The sequence below is a fragment of the Odontesthes bonariensis genome, chromosome 2 (assembly GCF_027942865.1).
Source record: "Odontesthes bonariensis isolate fOdoBon6 chromosome 2, fOdoBon6.hap1, whole genome shotgun sequence".
Taxonomy (NCBI): Eukaryota; Metazoa; Chordata; class Actinopteri; order Atheriniformes; family Atherinopsidae; genus Odontesthes; species Odontesthes bonariensis.
In genome coordinates, this window is record NC_134507.1 from 8,512,298 (window position 1) to 8,531,269 (window position 18,972).

Genomic DNA, 18,972 nt, shown 5'->3' on the forward strand with positions numbered 1-18,972 from the left:
TGGTCATCTCCCGCCTGGACTACTTCAACACCCTCCTAACTGGTCTGCCAGCCTGTGCTGTGAAACCTCTGCAGATGGTTCAGAACGCAGCAGCGCGTCTGGTCTTCAATCAGCCTAAAAGAGCACACACCTCTGTTCGTTGAGCTCTACTGGCTATCCTTAGCCGCCCTCATGAAATTCAAGTCACTGATGTTAGCCTACAAAGTGCTTAATGGAACCGCTCCAATCTACTTGAATGCTCATGCAAAGGCTTACGTCACGACTCGGTAACTCCGGTCGTCAAAGGATTGTCATCTAGCAGTGGCTGCACCACGCTCAACACAATCCAGACTGTTTTCCTGTGTTGTTCCACGATGGTGGAATGACCTACCGAGCGCTACAAGAACAGGGGCGTCCCCATCTAGCTTCAAGAAACTCTTGAAGACCCAGCTCTTCAGAGAGGATCTCCTACCCTGGCACTTACCCTGTACTTCCCTACCTCCTCTACTGCACTTTCTCTTTCTGTACTTCCCTCTATGTCTGCACTCTATCTCTGCACTGTCATCCCTGTCACCTCTGACAGAGCCTAACTAGCTACATTTCCTTCTATGTAGCTTATTGTTAGCTTTGATGTTAGCTGTAATGTTATATCCTCATTTGTAAGTCGCTTTGGATAAAAGAACATGAACATAACATAAACAATGGTCCAGAGCACAATATGCTGCAATTTTACCATTAAGCCTTTAAAAATGTGCAATGGCTGCATTTCCCTTTCTCAGTTCTCTATGGCTATACAGTTTCCAGCACACAATTGATGATGTTGCCACTCCAGTAATGATGCTGAAGCTCATCACCTAACGATGTCAACATCACTGATTAGGGCAAAAATGCCTTATAAAGTGAATGGCAGGGGCTTGGCAGATAAGGTAAGTCCTATTCTGCACAATTTTTCCAATCGTTTCACTTTTCTGCTTAGTTCCCAACTGCAAATGGTTAGGGGTAGAAGTTGAAAGAACATGGTTAGAGTTAGAATAGGTTAACATGTGACAATGTGTAAATTGTCACAGGCTACAATTCTCATCAGTTACATCTACTGTCACGTAATATAATGCTGCCCTACACTCAACAACTGTCTGCTGAAACATCACCATGACACAATTTGAGACCCTGGATTTGTGAAACTACTACATTGCAAACAGGTAGTCAGACAGCCTAAAATATGTATCTGAAGGTACATATTTGACTGAACTTGAGTTAAGGTGATCAGTGAAAAAATAACAAGAGGTCTTCTTAACATCATTATAGTACGACCTCAATTTGAAAGTGGTGACTGATCTGCCAGACTGCTGAGTGAAAGTAAACATTTAAGCGGCTAACAGTAAAATCTGACAACGTCTAAGAAGACCTTATCAAATCATATCTCCTTTCATTTTTAAACTTTAAAGACTTAAAATAGCTTAGTTTCTTCATGCAAGCTTGGTGATCTCCACTGTAATAGTGTTTCCTCGGCAAGTCCATATGGTGTAACAGTTGTTAAATGACTCAGTTCTCCAGACGCAACACTAGTATGTCTGATCCTGCATGGTCAGGCCCATCTCAGCCCAGTGCAGCTGACTGAGTGGCCAAGCAGGCCAAGGCCAGCTGGACTTTATATGGGCAGTGCTACTCGTGCATCTCTATCTTCCTCATCTCTCTCTCTCATTCACTTATGTCCATCTGCTGCTCATCTCCTCCTCTGTCTAGTATCTATTTCCATCTCTCTATGTGCTTCACCTCCACTTTCACATCTAAATTTTCTGATAGCTCCCCTCTCCTTCAGCCAGCCTATTTCCTTCCACGCATCTTTCTTTTTCTTTCCATAATCCCTGCCCCCTTACTCTCATGTTTTAAGCCACTGTCTTTTAATTTCTTGTGCCTTTTCTTTGTCTCCCTTTTTCCATTGCTAACTCATCTCTTAACACATTGACTCCCAAGTCACGTAAAACTACGTTTTTACTGCCCATGCGTTGGCTCCCAAATGGTAAAAATACGTTTTTACGTTTTTTTTATGGATTCTGAATCTATACATTCTAATGCACATTCTGTGTGATTTTTGTAATTATGTGATGAACAGAACTGACATAGATGGCAGTCAAAAACTGGTGTCATCATCTGGACATTTTGATCATTACGCCAATGGCTTTGCGTCAACTCAAGAACAATTTTGATAACGCTGCATTGATTGTTGTGCATTTCGTTGTGTCGGTTTCCAGAGGGTGGCGGTAAAGTAACATAAACAAACAACAAGAAGGAGAAGAAGACACGCGACAAGTCTAAGGAGGCGGTCTTATGAACAGGTTAGCTTTGCAACATGCGACACGACGCAAATCCTCTGACCCGGATATGTAAGCATCTAAAGTGCGACAGGCTGAAAGAGCGCACGTTTCACAAAAGCCCCGATATCTCAGTTTGTTTTTGATTTTGGTGGAAACCCGCCTTGGTTTAGCTAAGGATAGCTCGCTAATGGCGGCACCTAGAGACACTCAGTTTTGACCCACAAAGAGTTTAAAGTCTCAGCTTTCAAACGAGCCATAACATGTTTCAGTGGCCCTATCACATAACATGCTGTGACTGTACAAAAAACGTCAAACAAATGGTTTAGAACGCTGGGATTCTACGACATAATTCTGTAAAAACTGCCGGTATTCAATGTGTTAACTGTTTTCAGCAAGGTGAGAGCATGAGAAACCAAGGTTAAAGAAAACAGTTAGTTACTGTACACATATACAAAACAGAGGGTGTGGAAAAGCCAAAAAGCTTGGCTTAAAATGTGCTAAAGCTGACCAGCAGAGGACTGCAATGCAGACAATGCCAGAACGTAAAATGTGAGTTTTGTGTGTGTCGGTGTGCTTGAACGTATATATATGTTCACATGCTTGTCCATTTGTGTAGAGAAAGTGTGACGGTCAGTGTGTTTAAGCTGGATGTGTGTGGATATGTGTCATAATGTTTGTACCCCAACTTTTTGCTGCGACCTAAATCTTATGTCCGGCTGCCACCGTCAAAGCTTTTTTTTTTTCTTTTAAACCCATAACACGCCACACTTGTTTTATGGATTATAAATGAACTCATTATCTTTAGCGCTCATTAGCTTCAGGTCCTAATTGAGCATAATTAATATTGTTTCCTGACAAAGACACAAGCATTGGCAAATTGGCAATTGACCTCTTTAGTCAGTTTGGAGAAAGTGACGGAGTGTCACGAGGAGGCATGAAAACGGTGGATAGCTATATGATTAAAGTTGCTGTGGTTGTTCAGTTTTGGATTGATATGTCTGTTTTTTGCTCCCTCTATTCTCTCTCCTCTAAAAAAAAAACATTTCTTTCACAAAGCCTGCTGTGCTGTCACCACCATTGCATTTTGTATATAAAAAGCCTGTGTGTGTAAAAAACCCTACTTTCTATAGACTCTATAAACTCCTGCAGAAAAGCTAAGTTTTGTTCAAAACAGAGTTGTAACTGATGACAAGCCATGGCACAGGGAGCAAAACAGGCCAAGAGAGAAAAAAAAGCAAGGATGTGTGCTAAGGATAAAGGCAGAGACATCAAGTCTGCTGTACTCCTTAAAAAATGATCTGTGCTTCTAATGAGGCGGTTTTAAATGTCAGACACCTTCTCGGCTGCGAGATAAGAAAGAAGAGTTCCATATACTGCACTCTGTCCGGCTCATCGTTCCACTTGTATGTTATCGTGCAGGCGTGAATATACGAACAACAACAAGGAACCCAGATGCCCACTAGGCCTAGAGCTGACATGCACATGTTTGAAGATTGGCACATACTTACATATATCATTCGGCACTAAGTGCTACTAACAAACTGGCATTGTATAAATATGCACGGAAAAATCAATAGTCAAAACACTTTAAAGTAAATTACAATATACTGAGGGCATGATGACAATAAAAAATAAACACAGTAAACAAAAGAGAGTGGCTCTGAGCCAGTGACTTGCCTGTAAATGGGGGACGGAGTGCAGGCACCCCACTTGTCAATTAATCCTATCTGGCACTGGCACACTGGCCTTTATGAGAACAAATGTCAGCATTCAAGACAAGGACGAGATAACCTTTCTTCATGTACACCAGCCTCCAACGACCAACACTGATTGTGCACTGCAGCCATCTAATATGAGCTGATCCAGCACGACATCCAAATGATAATTCAGAGAGTTTAGCAAGTTTGCTGTCCTGGAACCGATCAGAATTACTGAATTCAGAAAAGCAAGCACTTTCTGGCAACGGACAACATATTGTGAAAGTCCTGCAAAAATCTTCGATCAACAAAGTGAGGTGGACAGATGCAAACGGTCTCGGCTCATATGTGTGTGTGTGTGTGTGTATACAGTTGCTTCATTGCAGTAACAATGGTTACTGTAGTCCGTAAAAACGCCAAAAAACAACAACAAACAAGCCGTTAGCTTTGTCTGACCCTCAGCGCTCTCTCTCCACTCACACAGCTACACACACTCACATGCCTCAGTACCTCATGCTTGTTGCCACCCCTCTACCTATCTCAATCAACCACATACCTTAACCGCGCACACATTAAATGCATCACAGACAGTCAATACAGAGCATTTGAACAGGTAAACATTTTAGCAGGAACATTACTGCAGGGTCGCTCTACATATATGCATACACACCTTCAGATATTCTTTGAACACGTCTTGACTGCACATGCATGTTATGTACATATACTTAACTAATCCCAAAATAACCATAAACCTTACAGATAAAATTAGTTGTTATTGCGTTCTTTTGCCGCTTATGAAATTAAATGAAAAACACTTTATCCCAAAGGGAAATTATATAATCAATAAATATTGTCATACAAACCTTTTGCCAACTTTTGTGTCACTTCATGATCAAATAGTTCTTTAATGGCTTTTTTTTTGCCCGTTTTGGCCATTTTGTATTGCATATTTGTAGTCTTTTACATCTATTGATGTTTATTTTTCACACCCATTCTGCACATTTTGTGTCTGATTTGGATCTTTTTACATCTCTTTTTTGTCTCTTTGTGGCCTGTGAGCTGTTGCGTGTCTTTATTTGTTTCTTTATCATGTTCCACGTGTCACTTTGCATTTCTTTATGGTCATATGGAATCTATTCTTGGTTACTTTGTGCATTTTGTGGTTTTGTCCTTTCTTTGTGGTTCTTTACATATGATTGTATTCTGTGACATTTCAACATAATTGTATGTCTCTTTGGTAGCAATTGTTTGAGGTAATTTTGTGTCACATTTTTGCTATTTCATGTCTATTCATGGTAATTTTATCTAATTTCCTCCATATCTCACTTTGGTTGTTTTATGTCTTGTCTTGAGATATTTATTGCATTTTTGGGATAAGATCCTGACCTTGTGCCCTGTAGTTTCCTTTACAAATTTGTCCATGTCTCTGGTGGTATTTGGGACCTTCTGATTTTCATGACAAATAATGTCTTATCATGTTATGAACCATCATCTTCTCGAAGAACCGAGGAAAAAGGCCTTCTTGGCAACAATATATTTGCACTTGAGTCACCACAGTGACTGCCACATCCATGTCCATTTTAAAAGAAGCAAAGAGAAAGAAAGGTACAGGAAACATACCTAAACACACAGGACACACACATATGTATTCCCCTCCTCATTCTCACAGTTTCTCTGCAATGGAGTACAGAGAGGTGGTCGCTGATGTGAAACATCAATTTCCAGGTTAGCTGCTCTGCGTGGCTCAGGCAGGTATCAGCCGTGCCCCACCTGGTCCAGATAAGCAGCTGCAAGAAGCTGATCTGCCACCCAGAAATGCACCTCTCAGTACTAGAAAATGGAGCAATGTGTGCACACATTCACAGACGAACACACACACTCACACACATAAGTAAAAAATAGAAATACAAATAAAAAACCTGAAGTATACCTGAAACAAAAAATGTGAAGATAAAATTGAGAAATCCAAGTCAAAATCTTTGAATGACTTTTTCAGAAAATGGTTATTTGTGATATTTCAAAGCCGTTAATTTCTTCAACTGTGGAAGAAAAATATAGAGTTTAGATGGTTCCCCTATTTATACTTTGATTATTTGACTTGCTATGACTGCTGGGATTAAATTCAGTTTAAACCTGAAGCATTTAAGATAGAAGTGTATGTTGTATCCAAAAAAACCCTGTGATGAAGTTGATAGTTTGTAGTAATAAGAATACAAAAGTATCGCTAGAATGGCTATGAGTTGCAAGGTGGTTAGCACTGTCGCCTCACAGCTAAAGGGTTCCTGGTTTGAATCCTGGCTGGGGCCTTTCTGTGTGCAGTTTGCATGTTCTTCCCGTGTATATGCATGGGTTCTCTCCAGGTGCTCCGGCTTCCTCCCACCATTCAAAATCATGCATGTCAAGTTAATTGGCGATTCTAAATTGTCCCTTGGAGTGAGTGTGAATGAATGGTTGTTTGCCTCATTTGTCTCTGTGTGGCCCTGTGATTGACTGGAGACCCATCCGGGGTGTATCCTGCCTCTTGCCCAATGACAGCTGGAATAGGCTTCAGCTCCCCCGTGACCCTGAATTGGATAAAGCGGGTCTAGAAAATGAATGGATGGATGGATAGAATAGCTGGAAAAAAAACGTTCAAAATGATTTTGTGTTCTCTGTAATGATTCTGTGGGCCTGGTCTCTCTCTAACACATAGACACAGATACACACTTTAAACTAAAACAAATGGGTTTTGCCCTGTGACTCAGGATAGTGTGTCTAATGCATGCCGATACATGCGTATGCATGAAACCACAAACACACAAATACTGATATAATCTAAATCCGCCTGTCTTAGCCTCATGTAGAGCCGAACAGAGTATTACATGTCTATCAAAGCATGAGAGGACAACTGTAGTCTGTAAGGTTAGTGTCAGTGACAGCTGTCAGCTCACTGCAGGGTGCCTTCACATAATTCATTAACCTGGTTTTGCACAACATTCCCACAAACAATTTCAACTAATTTCACAACCAAGACATACCAAGCACACATCCCATCTTTGGGAAAACAGAACAGAAATTCTGGATTGGACTTTTAAGAGAATGGGGCCCCACGTAGACACGGGTTTCTAAAAGTGCACAAAGTCCATATCCAGTGTTAAACATTTCTGCAATTATAACCTAAATCCGTAATTTGCTCATTTGTTTGAACCTTTATATCACACACAGACGTAATCGAATGATTTTCATGGTTTTTACTGACCAACTTCCATTTATTTATACTTCCATTTATTTAGAATTTGATGTAAGCAACATATCTAAAGTTGGGAGAGAGACAAAGAAAGACAGAAAATGATTAAAAGAATTCTGTAAAATTCTACAACCAGCAGATTAACTGGTGAGGAAGGATTGGTATAAAAGGAGTGTTCATCAAATGCTTAGTCTAATGAAGCATATGTTTGATGCAGAGCTGTTTTTTTGGAATTTTTGAGTAACATACACTATCATCAAGATGACATATTTTCGTTGGAAATTTAAGCAAGACGGTGCCAGGAGTCTTTATGCATGACTTTCATTGGCGTGGCTACATAGATAAATAGTGAGTTGGCCTGACTGGCCTATCTACAGTCCAAATTTCTCTCCTACTGAAAGGTGAAGACACTGGAATTCATTTCATTTGTACCTCTGTCCTTTAAAGGTTCAATCAAATGGGCTACATCAAATAGTGTCAAATCATGGAGGTTGATAAGGCCTAATCAGGAATTAAAAATGTTTTTTTATCTGAAAGATTCCAAAATAATCAGTTCTTAACTGTCCAAATATTGAAATGGCAATAATTCAGGTTTAAAAAAAGGGGAGTTCAGCATTTCCAAAAGTCTTAATTTTGAAAAGGTTTGAAAAAGCTGGTCTTAAGATACTTATGGCTGGTTTGTATGCTGTGTTGCTTCAAGAATTTCTGCAGGGTAGTTTGTCACTTTTTAGCGCACATACCAACAGGAAAGGTTTTACATATGGGAACAGCTGATTGAGCTTCCTAAACTCCAAGTAATAAGACTTCAAGTCCAGCCAAGATGAAGAAGAGACGTCAGGAATACACAGCAGAAGCCAAACAGAGCAAACAGAAGGACACTTAAACCATTTCTTTCTTTAAACTAGCAAATAAAGTGGACATGGTGGATATGCTGGGGAGGACACTGTGGGGATATCTAAAATGCAGTATTATATGATTCACTGAGACATGCTGTGGAAAATGTTCACCATTCCAATGCCCTTTATAGCCAGCTTTCAGACAGATGAGAAGACACTAGAGAGAAACTGGCAAAAGAGAAAGGGGGGGGGGTGCAGTGCTTGTTAACAACAGATTGATAATCCTGTAAATTTAGGATGACTTCTCTGGCATCTCTGTTTTCTGGATATTGATATGCTGGCATCAGTGTATCCTGAATTGAACTACCGGCTGAGTTTCCATACATGTCGTCTACCAAGAGTGCTCACCTGTTTTAGCTGGCAACACTGCATGTGACATCATAAGCTCAATTATTGCCAAGCCACAAACACAACAGCCTAATGCATTCATGGCATTCTCTGGTGATTTAAACTCTCTCTCTCTCTCTCTCTCGCTCTCTCTCTCTCTCTCTCATGAGATGGAACTCTGCGAATTCTGTGGTGAATCAAAAGGAAAAAAATTTAATTGAGAATTCCACATGAGTACAAGTTTTGAGGTGCTTGTATGCTTCATGTTACTGTACTTTATTGTTTGTTTGTTAGATGATTAATATTCACCTTTTAACTCAAGGAACTATCTGGTGCCTGATCCCCCTGGCCTGTTTGATGGCCACGTCTGGCCCATGTATTTGAAACACAAGAACATCAACCACTGGTTACATTCCATTTTTAAATGGTAATGCACATATGTGATCATGGTAACTCATGACACATGGGGGTTGGTGATCAATGACATACCAAGGAGTTAAAATAACACTTACCTACATTGATGAGATATTATTTTTCCATAAGCAAATCGAAACAGAAAACTGACTTGAAATATGTAGATGGACAGAGACCATTCAGGAAAGATATCTTCTTTAAAATCTAATTTGGTATTTATTTGTAGTTAGTTGTTAATCTAGCAGCTGTGCTGTCTGAAAATCAAATTAAGGGACAAAATGCAATGAGGAATTCTTAGAACCAGCGGAAATTCATAGGAAATGCTGCCATGAGAAGTGTTGAGTAGATGCACCACAATAAAGCTTACACACAAAGTGCCAAATGCAGACAATACAGCACAGCAAATTGTCATGGAGGATTTTATGTTTGCAAACACCGCTGAACCGTGGACCCCATTATTTCCTGGGAGAGAAAGCCAAGAACAAGGCACCACCTTGGAAAGATAAGGAATGATTGACAAAACCAAAACAGAGTTCCCTCATTGATGGCAGTCTGCCGGCATTATTGGGTGACCAATGCTGGAGTCAATTCAACAGCTTAATGACAGCACAGAGCTGTGAAAGAAAGTAGAAAAGATCCAATTTGACAATACCCTAAAGTGAGTTGGGCAAGTGCTCTTCAAGTGAAAAAGGAAATATTTCCTTAATAGTATCTCTCAGATAAACAGGGACTGTTGAGATTCCCCAACACGAAGGAATGTACAGTAGAAGGATTTATAAAACACAAGACACAAAGGCAGAGCCAGAGATACAGTTACTCTCATGCACCCAGCGTATCCACCAACTCAAACTAACAAACACTGAAAGATAACACAGCAGTTGTAAGAAATGGGGAAGTAATACACATATTGCATCCCAATTTGGCTAGATAAAGACTGGAAGTGGGAGTAAAAATGGACCAATGTGCTACTGTGGTAGCAGTAAGATGGCAACAAGCATCTAGAATAGGCATCCTGAAAGAACGGAAAATCCTGTACATCAGCTTAAAACATAAAACAACATATATTCAAATGGAAACCTTTGAAATTTGTTTTTGTTGTGATGTTTCCTGGTAGCAGGCTTGCATGGCAGAATTTCCAAGAAAAAGAAACCAACGAAGAAACCTGAGATGGCCAAGGATCATCTAAACTTGACTGAGGGTGACTGGGCCATAGTCTTGTAAAAAAAAGAAAAAAAAAGGTCAGTTTAAGATCTTTGAATAAAATCCTAATGATTATTTTTGTTGTTGAATCAATGAGGGTACGATTCCAGCCCAAAAGTGACGCCCAGGGGAGGACACTGGTGTGGATATTGCTCTGAAGTGAAACCCAGAGCTGCTGTGTGAGACGGAGGAGGAGCTGCTGTAGACCGAGGACCGAAAAGCTTTCAGTGATCAGATCAGAAAACTTTCCAACACAAAACTTTTTTCCCCTGTATTTATCATTTTTGTGACATACAGAACTGATATTTTTGCAGTTCTGTATTGCAGTACTGCATTTGCAGGTTTTATACTGAAGCAAAATATGGCAGATTGTCACGATCATGCTTGGCTGTGGTGTTCCTTTGGTTTCTGGGTCTCAGGCGGGGTTAAGCAGGTTCTCCAGGAAGCCCGGGGCAGAGTCTGGTTTTGCTACTGGTCTCACACCTGTACCTCATCTGCGCTCATCAAGACACCCTCTTAAGAATCTGCCAGAGCAACCAGTCTTCGCCAGATTGTCTCACTAGTCACTACTGCAGTGGTAATTTGGCCGACCTCTGTGCTTCTTGTTATAGAATCTTCCTACGTGTATTTACCTTGTCCTCCTGTATTCCCAGTGCCTATTCCTCCATTGCAGACCTCGCTCTGGATTTCCAAGCTATTGATTTAGCATTCTGCTGTGGATTGTGAGACACCTACCTGTTCACCAACCTACCGTCTCGCCCCACCGCTGACTCAGTAACTTCTGCACCACAGCCAGCAACCTCCCCTTCACTGGAACCCAACCTGGACTTAGTAACCCGAGTCACCTTTACCAGGATAAATCACTCTCTCAGATCAACACTAACCATCTCCCTCTCCTCTCAGAGTTTCCCGTTCTCCTGGATCTAATCTCTGGCTCACCACAACTCCTGTCTTTAAATAAACCTCGTCTTTAACCCAAATCTCCCAGTGTCAGCGTCTGCTGTTGGGTCCTATTTTTGAGTCAGCCACACATTAGCCATGACACAGATGTCATAGATACAAGATCAGGAAATTATAACACCAGGGAGATGGAGCATTACAAGAGTTGGGGAAACAATTGGAAAAGAAGTACCAAGATGGCGCCACGGATGGCAGCCACGGTCGTTTGGTGCGCGTTGTTTTGTGTTATTTTGTCTGTAGCGTGTTCTGTTATAATACGGGGGGCTCTTACACCAGAGAAGAGCTCATGAACCTCAGGGACTCAACCCCTGATGATTTACTCCCCACTTTTATCGCCTCATCTGTGGATTTATTGGACATTCTGGCCTCAGCTGCCCTCACCTGTGTTCATGCAGTGAAACGCCGGAGGAGAGGAAAAAGGGCCGGTGCGCTCGTGCGCCTCCGCGGACTTTGCACACCGTTACCTGGAATATTTCTCTCTAACGTGTGTTCACTGGGAAACAAAGTGGACGAACTTCAGCTGCTGTTGGCAAGGAACAGAGACTTTTATTCATCTTCCGTTCTGTGCTTCACGGAGACGTGGCTGTGTGGAACGATCCCGGACTCGGCCCTGCAGCTGGCAGGCTTCCAACTCCTGAGAGCGGATCGCAACACAGAACTCAGCAGCAAGAAAAAAGGTGGAGGTCTCTGTTTCTATATTAACAGTAGCTGGTGTAATGACGTGACAGTGATTCAACAGCACTGTTCTCCTGTTCTGGAAACTTTTTCCATAAACTGCAAACCCTTCTACTCCCCCCGTGAGTTCGTTTCATTCATGCTGGTCGGTGTTTAGATTCCACCGGAGGTTAACGTGCAGGAGGCACAGCGCACACTCGCCGACCAGATACTGTGTGTGGAACGGACAAACCCGGACTCCTTAGTTATTGTTCTTGGTGACTTTAACAAAGGAAATCTCACCCACGAACTCCCCAAATACAAACAGTTTATTAAATGCCCGACCAGAGAGGAGAACATTCTGGATCACTGTTAAACCACAGTAAGCAGTGCTTATCACGCTGTCCCCAGAGCTGCACTGGGTCACTCTGACCACGCCATGGTCCACCTGATTCCTGCATACAGGCAGAAGTTAAAGCTCTCTAAACCTGTTGTGAGGACATCCAAGAAGTGGACCAGTGAAGCTGTGGGAGATCTTCAGGCGTGTCTGGACTGCACCGACTGGGACATTTTCAGGTCTACTTCCAACAGTCTGGATGAGTTTACTGAGGCTGTCACGTCCTACATCAGTTTCTGTGAGGACATTTGTGTACCATCACGCACCACGGTGAGGTACAACAACGACAAGCCTTGGTTCACAGCGAAGCTCAGACAGCTAAGGTTGGTGAAGGAGGAGGCGTTCAGGAGTGGAGACAGAGGCAGATTTAAAGAGGCCAAGTACAGGTTTAGCAAGGGGGTGAGAGAAGCTAAACGCCTGTACTCTGAGAAAATTCAAAAACAGTTCTCAGCCAACGACTCTGCCTCTGTCTGGAGAGGACTCAGGCATCTGACCAACTACAAGCCGAAAACCCCCGGGCATCTTCAACACCTCACTGGAGACATGCCACGTACCAGCCTGCCTCAAGACCTCCACCATTATCCCAGTCCCCAAAAAAGCCAAGGATCACATACTTAGGCTACGGCTACACGAAAACGTTTTTCACTGTAAACGATACTTTTTCTTATCGTTTGGCTGGTGCGGCCACACGGAGCCGGCGTTTCCACTACCCCAAAACGATAGTTTTTGAGAACGGGTTCCAGAGTGGGAAGATTTGAAAACGGCGTCGTTTCGTTTCCATTGTTACAGCGAAAACAGATTTGTTTACATCTGCGTCAGCCACATGGCTAACACAGTGACGTATACACATACGTCAGTGACCAGAACAAAAAGCGGCTTACATTCAAAATCCGGAAGAAGAAGACAACACAACAAGGACAGACAGCGATCATCATGGACCCCACAACATTGATAGCAGCACTGCTGCAGACACTGCTAACTACAGCGGCATTGTTGAAGGAACAACGTGAGCTTCGCGCTGGTAGAAGTAGGGGCGTACACGCATGCGCATTGCTTCTTCTATTGTTCTGGTGTAACCGGTGGGGGTGGCTTACAGCGCACCTAGAGGTGTTTCGTATGTACTGCATCGTTTCATCGTTTTTCATCGTTTTCGTCTGGACCTGAGTCTTTACAGCAGCGTTGCCGTATGGCCGCAATAATTTTCGTACCCGTTTTAAAAAAAAACCTCGTTTCGTTTTCGTGTAGGCGTAGCCTTAATGACTACAGACCCGTCGCCCTGACCTCTGTGGTGATGAAGTCATTTGAGCGCCTTGTGCTTTCACACCTGAAAGTCATCACTGACCCTCTCCTGGACCCCCTGCAGTTCGCCTACAGAGCCAACAGGTCTGTAGACGACGCAGTCAACATGGCCCTCCACTTCATCCTCCAGCACCTGGACTCCTCAAGAACCTACGCCAGGATCCTGTTTGTGGATTTCAGCTCTGCTTTCAACACAATCATCCCGGCTCTGCTACAGGACAAGCTCTCCCAGCTGAATGTGCCTGACTCCACCTGCAGGTGGATCACAGACTTCCTGTCTGACAGGAGGCAGCACGTGAGGCTGGGAAAACAGGTCTCAGACTCCCGGACCATCAGCACCGGTTCCCCTTAAGGCTGTGTCCTTTCCCCTCTGCTCTTCTCCCTGTACACAAACAGCTGCTCCTCCAGTCACCAGTCTGTCAAACTCCAGAAGTTCGCGGACGACACCACCTTCATTGGACTCATCTCTGGTGGGGATGAGTCCGCCTACAGGTGGGAGATTGACCATCTGGTGACCTGGTGTGGACTGAACAACCTGGAGCTCAACGCTGTGAAGACAGTGGAGATGGTGGTGGACTACAGGAAGAGCCCAGCCCCACTCACCCCCATCACCCTGACAGACTCCCCAGTCCACACTGTGGAGTCCTTCCGCTTCCTGGGCAGCATCATCTCTCAGGACCTCAAGTGGGAGCTGAACATCAGCTCCCTGACCAAGAAAGCACAACAGAGGATGTACTTCCTGCGGCAGCTGAAGAAACATTTATTATTACTTTATTCTATTATTATTATATTTTTTGTCTTGTTCTTATGGCACCAAACAGACCAGGCCAAATTCCTCATGATGTACAAATTACTTGACAATGAAACCTTTTCTGATTCTGATTCTGAAGGTAAAGTCCAAAGAGCATTGGTAGCAGAAGCATTATGAGTTGTGGTAGTGGTAGAGTGTCTCCAGCAGATATCAGGTAGTTCAGAGGAGAGTAGTTCCAAGAACAGCAAATATACTGCATAAAGCCCTCACAGCGATCTATTAGAAGACCCAAGCTTGAAAAACACAAATACATCTCATATTCCAATTGAATCACACCATTGAATGCAAGATCTGCTAATTAATTAAGTCCTTACAGTGCAGGAATTTGATCCCTCAGTCACAGAATTGATAACAAAGATATGTTTGGTTTAACATCATTGTTTGTGAGGAATAGAAATGGCCTTATTTGACAGATAAAGCATATAAAAAATATATTGAAGCCAAAAGTTAGGGTGTGCACATATATAAAAGAGTCTCAGAGCAAGGAGGAATACAATATGGCGACCACACAAATCGACATGCGTCAAATTCACTTTCTATTGACATCTTTCTCAACAACGCTCACTTAAAACTAATCTGGTGGCACCTGTAAATTGTGTTTTACTGCACTGTACTGTTATTGTTATTTATATCAATTATATAAAAATCTTCAGTATACTTTAAGGAACTGAATATGTCAGAACAAAACAACTGTTTGGAGACCCACAGTAGGCCCATTGTTTTCGCTCATTTGCAAATATTTTAGAAGTGAGTTACATTATATCATAACCCTTACTTATTAACCATTTAGACCAAACAAGTAAAGTTTCAAAGATGTTTGCTGTAAATATTTTACTAACATTTCTCAAATGCTGCATCTCACCCACTGATAGTGTTCAAATGCCAACTAACGCTGCGAGCTGGCTTTTGCTACCTATTATTGTAAAATTGAGTCCTTGAGAATGCTTAGTGAGCAAATAATAGTCCCCAAACTCAACCACAAAGTGGTTGGTCGCTTTCTGCCTGAGAAATGATTATTATTGGTAACACAGGCCAATGTAGAGGTACCATATTTGAAACTTGCGTTATTATGTCTAAACAGTTTAAACCAACAATTTTAAAGATAGATAGATAGATAAATACTTTATTCATCCCAATTTGGGAAATTATTGTGTTGCAACAGCGTACAGTATAAAAGTTATGTAAACAGTTAAAGGAAAACAAGCAAATAGAATAGAATAAACATCAGAAAAATAAACATTAGCTATATACAAATCTACAGTATGAAGAGTAGGATAAATAATAATAATAGTAATAATAATAAACATCAGTAAACTAAATAAAAACAGATTTGTACATTTAACAATAAAGGTAAAAATAAATTTAACTGAGCAGACTGAACCAATAAGAAATTTAGGGTATATGGATAAAATATAGGGTATATGGATAATTTACATTATATTGTACTATGATGATATTTGTACAAATGTTATTTGTGTAAATGTATTTGTGTATTTGTATTTGTGCAAATTCTATGTTTACGTAACCTTTGTTACAATACAGACAAGTGTGCATATCTTTTGTGATGACGTTTTATGTCAGTGCTGTGAAGATACCAATTACAACATGTTCTCAGTTAAAATAGCAAACGTATCGTTGTCCCTCACCACAGGTTTGGTGGGTACTTTCCTGCCAGCTGTTGTTATGCGACAGGTAACTGAATATATGGAGCATAATTATGAAGAACCCTTCGTTCAAGTAGTGTAAGAGATGCATCAGTCTCTTCTCACAAGTTAGTCCTCTGCAATGTGAACACTTGGGTGTTTGAATAAATGGGAAATTCAATACGTTTGGTGTACCACATGACTGGTTTGTAGTGCACTATAGTGAATTTACCCTTTGATAGCAAGTTAGCCTTTGATTGTTTGTCTTAATTGCTGCCTGTCCCTCTTTCATTGTCAGTCTGTCAGTTCAACCCGGCCATCAGGTCTCTGCTCCTTTTTTACCCTGCCCTTGTCTTTAGTTTAGGTAAATCTTTATTTTTCCTAAACCTTCTGTGTTGGTATCCTTTACTACTCACCACAATAGAACACTTATACCAAAACATAATAAATCTACAATACTCATCAAGGCAAGGCAAGGCAATTTTATTTATAGAGCACAATTCATACACAGGGCAATTCAAAGTGCTTTACAGCTACATAAAATCACAAGAAGGCAATAAAACCATTAAAAAGGAATAAAAAAAATAAAAGAAAGAAATTAAAAAAGAATGAAATTTAAAACCCATTAAAATAATCATTAATTAATTAAAAAGTGAAGAGTGCAGATAAAATACTTTCAGGTGTCATATGCACAGCTAAATAGAACTATTTTCAGCCTGGATTTAAACATTGTCAGAGTTGAGGCCTGTCTCACATCTTCTGGAAGACTGTTCCAGATTTTAGGGGCATAAAACTGAAACGCAGCCTCACCTTGTTTAGTCCTGACTCTGGGCACCAGCAGGAGACCCCTCCCTGAGGTTCTCAGAGCCCGAGTTGGTTCATATGGCTTTAACATGTCAGAGATGTACTTTGGCGCTTGACCATGAAGACACTTGTACACAAGCAGAGCTGTTTTAAAGTCTATTCTCTGAGCGACAGGAAGCCAGTGCAGAGACCTGAGCACTGGACTAATATGGTCGTATTTCCTGGTTCTAGTCAGGACTCGAGCAGCAGCGTTCTGGATGTACTGCAGCTGTCTTACAGCCCGTTTAGAGAGCCCAGTGAGCAGGCCGTTACAGTAGTCTAACCTGCTGGAGACAAACGCATGGATCAGTCTCTCTAAGTCTGGTTTAGACACTATTCCTTTGATTCTGGCAATGTTTTTTAGATGGTAAAAAGCTGCTGATGTTACAGATTTAATGTGGCTGTTAAAGTTCAGGTCTGAGTCCAATATTACCCCGAGATTTCTAACTTGATAGTTAGGTTTTAGAGAGAGAGTCTCAAGGTGACTGATAACACTTTCTCTTTGTTTCTGTGGGCCACAGACAATGATTTCAGTTTTGTCTGAGTTTAGCTGGAGGAAATTGTTTTTCATCTACACACTGATCTGTTCGATGCAGCGACACAGTGTATCTACAGGCCCGTGTTCTCCTGCCGTCAGTGACACGTAGATCTGAGTGTCATCTGCATAATTGTGGTAGGACACATTATAGCTGCGTATTAGCTGGCCTAGTGGAAGCATGTACAGATTGAACAATACGGGTCCCAGGATTGACCCCTGGGGAACCCCACAGGTCATAGCCATTTGGTCTGAGACACAGTTACCAATTTCAACAAAATATTTCCTGTCCTCCAGATAGGACTTGAACCAGTTTAAAGCACGACCAGAGATTCCCACCCAGTCTTCTAACCTCTGTAATAAGATCGCATGGTCAACTGTGTCAAAGGCAGCACTCAGGTCCAGCAGAACTAAGACTGTGACTCTACTTGCATCTGTGTTCAGGCGGATGTCATTTGTCACCTTGATCAGAGCTGTCTCTGTGCTGTGGTGGGGCCTAAAGCCTGATTGGAAAGTATCAAAAGCATTGTTAGACAGGAGAAAGTCACTAAGCTGTTGGTATACAACTTTTTCTAGGACTTTGCCTAAGAATGGCAGGTTTGATATGGGCCGGTAGTTGTTCAGTACTGTGGCATCAAGATTGCTCTTCTTTAGAAGAGGCTTAATGACAGCAGTTTTTAAGGCCTTTGGAAATGTTCCAGTCTGGAGTGAGTTGTTGACTAGATGAGCAAGTTGTGGTAACAAACTGCTCAGCACAGACTTTAGGAATCTAGTGGGCAACTCATCAAGGCAGCACGTTGATGAACTCAGACTGCAGATGGTCTCTTCAACTGTTTTGTCAGTAACAGGTGTGAAATGTGTCAGCTCTAGGTGTCTAGCTGGCTGCAGAGTAGTTATTTGTGTTGTGGAAATTATTGCATTTTTAATGCCTTGAACTTTGTCATTAAAGAATATTGCAAACTCATTACACTTGGATGTAGAAATGAGTTCTAAAGGCAGTGAAACTGGAGGGTTTGTTAATCTGTTTACTGTAGCAAACAGGACACGAGAGTTGTTACTGCAGTTTTTGATGATTTCAGAAAAATAACTCTCCCTTGTTCTACGCAAAGTCTGGTTGAACACACATAGCTTTTCTTTGTGAGTCTCATAATGAACCTGGAGCTTTGACTTGCGCCATTTCCGTTCGGCTCTCCGGCACTCCCTTTTCTGTGCCCTGACCGACTCTTCTTTCCTCCATGGCGCCCTTTGCCTACTTTTAACCATTCTAACCTTGACAGGAGCAATGGTATCCAAAACATTTAAGAGACTTGATGTGTAAGAGTTCAACAGATCATCAACATCAGAACACAGGGTGTTCTCAAACCTAATCATTCCATAAACTGTGTCCCTGTTCTGTCATTTATGAGTCTTCCCCGAACAACTGCAGACCCAGCTGGTGTTTCGGGTAAAGTAGATAGGTCAAAGAAAACACAGAAATGATCAGATAAAGCAACATCAATGACATTCACGTTTGAAATAACAACATCCCTTGAAATGAGCACATCTAGAGTGTGCCCTCTGTTGTGGGTGGGCTCAGTCACATGCTGAGTTAGACCAAACATTTCAAGGACAGCAGTGAGCTCTTTAGCTTCCTTGTTATGCGCTACGTCCACATGCACATTCAAGTCCCCTGTTATGACTAAACAGTCAAAAGCAGTGCACACAATTGAAAGTAGTTCAGTAAAATCATCAATAAAACAATTCTGTGGTGGTTTCTAAATGGGGATATAAAGTATG

The 18,972-nt window shown here is 41.8% G+C and overlaps 1 protein-coding gene across 1 annotated transcript in view; it reads right to left on the reverse strand.

Moving 5' to 3' along the window:
- cdh23 (cadherin-related 23) overlaps positions 1-18,972 on the reverse strand; it is a 186,002-nt gene that overhangs the window by 138,278 nt on the left and 28,752 nt on the right. The gene's annotated exons all lie outside the window — the stretch shown is intronic.